Raw genomic sequence first — 4,643 nt, 5'->3', positions numbered from 1 at the left:
GACCTCACGCGGTGACACACCCTCTGCCCCCACGTCTCATTATCTTCTCACACCCACACATACCAACACAAACACCACACACACAGAAAATTTCTCCTGGTGCCTCTATTCCCTCCCCCCTTGCATATACACACTCAAGGGAATGGAATCTCTTGTCGTGACGTCATATTCGTCTCTCTCTCTAGACCACTCTCATTTCTCGTGCTATCTCTCCCACGCCCCCCCCGTCGGCCCCTCTATCCATACCTCTCTCGAATACATAATACACACACATACCTCTCTAGGCCCCGCCAAATGCATCAACTACACATTCACACATGTTACATCACGTACCCCATTGATCTAAAAAGCCCTCTCTTCATGTTTATTTCGCATACAACATTCTTTTTGAATAAAGTGTGGCCAAAAAATTATTTTAGAGTTTCTACATATATACAACATTACAAAGTTATATGGAGGAGTACGAACGCTAATTTGCATTGCATGCTGCCCACAATGATATTTATTCCGCACTGTGAATTTGTATATTTTTGTACTATATACAAAGTTAGTCATAATAAAGAGAAACGAAGAGCATCTCTCTCTCCATCGCATACCCCCCTGTACGCCCCTTTCACGTATGCACACAAAACTATCTCCAGGTCCTCTAAAAGTAAGCCCCCAGAAAATTCACGCATGTTTCATCTTTCTCTCACGATATATGCAATGACGATCATTGTATTTGAAGCGAAAGCACGATACGTACATTGGACTTCAGAATCCACTCATTACAGTCACCATTTACGTTTAGTGGTTATTATACAGTCACGGGCTCACCGTACAACTCTGTATTTGCTCATGACATGACTAGTTGACGAGTTAAACGCTCCACGTGGCACCTCTAGTGTTGCATCACATTATCTCACTACCATCGTGCCCACCTGTCGACTTGTATATACTCTACATCTACACTCTTATAAAATACATAAAATACACTCTTATAAAAAACAGAGTTGGTGATGATGGTGTGCCTGCCATCCTGCAATATAGGCCGTCCGATTTATATCTAACGGATAGGAAAGAAACTATGGCAATTTTGCAAAAAGGTACCCACACACCTCTCCACAGTTGCAAATAAGGCCTTCCCTCGTTCATCCTTTTCTCTCACAAGATAAACAAGTCATACAAATGCATCTTGATGTTATGTGCAACGCACGGGCATCTTGCTAGTAAGAATGAAAACAACCGACAAAAAAATATTTGGACGGTGGTTCAAAGTCATGACCGCGGGCACAGCGGACAAGGTGGCCTTGTATTGGTATGCTGAGCCATCTGTTTTAACACACAGGAGCTGGTGTGATGATTATACACACACGCATGCATGCACACGAACTGCATCCGCGCAACACTCACACAAACACATGCACCCACGCACGCACGCAACACTCACACGTACACACGCAGCCACGCACGCACGCAACACTCACACGCACGCATGCATGCACACACCAGTACACCACACGACCAACACACACTCTCACGCTCAAGTGCTCAACCTACACGTGCATGCGCACACATCAGGCCCTGACAGACACATACACAACCAGGTGATTCCCGCGCACGGGTTGGAGCCTTGTCGCGCCTGCGTAAATTTGTGTTTATCTGACCTTTTGCCTATGCGAACTAACAGGTGGGACCCACAAGGAACGTGGTCAATTTAACTAGTCAACATGGCGCCACGCAGACTATTTGGCTGGTCAATAGAGTGCAATCCGATGCTGAACTGTGAGCAAGTGACCGTATAATCACCGCAAAACGTATATAGTGACCGTAATCAGCTTATTCTGAAGTTCGGTAACCGTATTATGCTTTTCTCTCTGTAGGCCCTCCAAAACTACATCTCTACACGTTCTCGCATGTTACATCTAACAACTATGCAATACAGCACTACTACTACACTCTAACACAATAAATCATATGTGTTTTTAGTTTTACTAGATATCATATTGTTACTTATAATTATTCAGTTTGCATACATTAAAATTGCCTTTGAAATGTATGGCCAGTATCATCTACCGCGCGGGAAAAATCCCGCCCTTTCCTGTTTAATCGGGTTTGTATCGATGGATCGTGCGAAACAGCAAAACTATAGTAATATACAGTACTACAAGTGACAGTTCACTGGGCTGTCGTGTCGTCTACTCCTCTGTCGTAAGAGTGGAGCGCTCGCTTTCATAAATCTTCTAGTCCCTTTCGCCGACATGTGGGACATCAAGCTACCGGGTCCACGTGCCATACCGGAATACAGTGCAGAGCAGCCGGGGTGAAGCACCCAAGTCATGGCACCGGCGTAGTAATGAGCAATGAGGAGTCAAATCACAAAGTTGCACCTTTCCCGCAGTTAAGTTGGAGGGACGAAGCAACCATCATTTCACTCGTTGCTGAATCCGCTTCTCCCTCATCTTCTTCAACTTAACCACGTGTTGCTTCTGCCGTTGTTCTGCCTCATGTGGGACGCGGATCGGCTTGGTAAAGCACTGACACGTGGGACCGCATGTTAGCAAACCGCCAGGACAACGTCCTCCGAAAATAAGAAGCCTAATCCTAGACTTATAAAGGGCTACGTAGCTGCTATGTATACTTTCCATCTAATCTATATATGCCCCCCTGATTTTCAGGTGGGGTGGGCCTAATCCTCTCCTTTAATCCAATCAAATAGTCCCACATCACATCAGGTCGTAACTTTACGTAAACCATTACGTGGATGTAGCATTGCTCAAATAAGAAACCTCCCCCGCCATCCGCGCGGCAAAATCACTTCCTTTTTACTAATCTTGATTCTATAATTTTTTAGATCAATATAATTGAGATTTGTATAGATAGCACATAGGAGCAAAACCAAGTGGTATTGTAACCATTGTGGACGGTGTTGCCAAAGCCAAAAAGATGGAACCGAAGCTCCCCGGTTGATTGATTGAAGGAGTAGAAAAATGCAACGTCTCTCCTCTTTCTCCCATGCTTGGACGCATGTAGTACAGTATAGAGCACAGAGTCTACTCCCCTGTCCCTTCTATCACAAATCACAAAGCAGTGAGGCGTCAAATCACAAAAGCACGGACGAAGCAACCATCATTTCACTCTTCGCTGACTCCGCTTCTCCATCGTCTTCTTCGAGAAACCATCTCACCGCACTAGTACTCCTAGTAGTACTAGTAAAGGACTTCCTGGATGCAAATAAGACTTCCTGACGCATTAGTTATCGACCTTTATTTTTGAACATACAATCTGAGTGGATAGCTCCTGTGGTCATCACATGTGAGCGGATATATAGGTGGGCTAGGTGGGCAGGCGGCAACAATCTAAGTGCTAAAAGAGTTGATCTGGAAAAAAGAGTTGATCCAATGCTTGGTTTTGTTTGGATTTTCCAACTATGACCATTGGATAGAGTGGATCAATGGCTTACGTTCAAACTTATTCTCATTCTATAGAATGGTATAGGAACGTGGAGAGATTTGGTTGATTTTATATCGCTGAATAATATAAAATATTATGAGTGCACACGCTCCACCCCGAGGTTTGTAGCTCCTTCTCGGCCGTCAGGAATCTATGTTCTTCCACTCTTTCGTTTAAGACATGAGCTTTGTTCATCCTGTTACCGACACGCGGGACATCTATATGCCTCCATTTTACAAAATCATACTCTATGCCTCCATGACACGCAGGACATCTAGCATCAAGGTGGTGTGTCATGCAAGAAAATGGAGATATGCAGTGCGTAAGTGAGTCGTGCACTTCGAAGGCACCTAGTACTACGCAATATTTTTTCTCCTCGATGGCACGTGAATAGTGCACGTACTCAATGACAGAGCACGGGATGGTAGCCATGGACATGGTCGGCCCTTTTTGAAGAGAGTACAAATAAATAACTTTGATGTGTCCCGTCAACTCGCAGAACGACGAGAAGCTTGCTTACTACGCCTTCTCCCTCGCCAACGCGTGCACGGTGGCTCGCAGCACGAGGAGAAACTTTTGCTTACAAGCGGTGGACGTGCAGCAGTTCATTTGGTGTCAGATTGCCAAAAGTATTACTGTAGTACCATAATTATTGTTCGACTTCCGGAAGAGGAGAAGAGCCAAGCGCAAGGTCACCTACTAACCTAGTACAGTACTACTATAGCCAAAGCTGGTCCACCTTTTTAGAGCATGGTTAATTAATATAGGCGGCTCTTGCAGCGGCACATCATTTAGAGCAAGTACTCTCTTCGTAGGAACAAAGGAAGTGAAACAAAAGTTGGAGTGGATGCTAGATTGCCAATTAAAACATAATTACATAGGAAAAAAATCCTATAGCATTATATCCTATGATCAAATGACCAATGTAGGAAAATTATGAGGGGGGTCTCTCCAACAGTGTTCCTTGGCTCGCACCTAGCATCACGGTGGTCGAACTTGGAGTCATTCATCTGGTACACGTGGCATCTCAGATCTGGACACAAGGTGACGCGAAGGAGGTACACTTGCACACGGCTGTCGCGGTCGCACCGCACCCTCACACGGTCGCTCCTGCACGCCGCGGTCGCACCGCACCCTCACACAGTCGCTCCTGCACGCCGCAAAACCAACCAAGGGAACGCACCCTCACTGACACGTGTTGTCGCATGTGA

The sequence above is a fragment of the Triticum aestivum genome, chromosome 6D (genome assembly GCF_018294505.1).
Source record: "Triticum aestivum cultivar Chinese Spring chromosome 6D, IWGSC CS RefSeq v2.1, whole genome shotgun sequence".
NCBI classification, from domain to species: Eukaryota; Viridiplantae; Streptophyta; class Magnoliopsida; order Poales; family Poaceae; genus Triticum; species Triticum aestivum.
The sequence above is the reverse complement of the archived record's forward strand: the minus strand, read 5'-3'. Positions refer to the sequence as shown.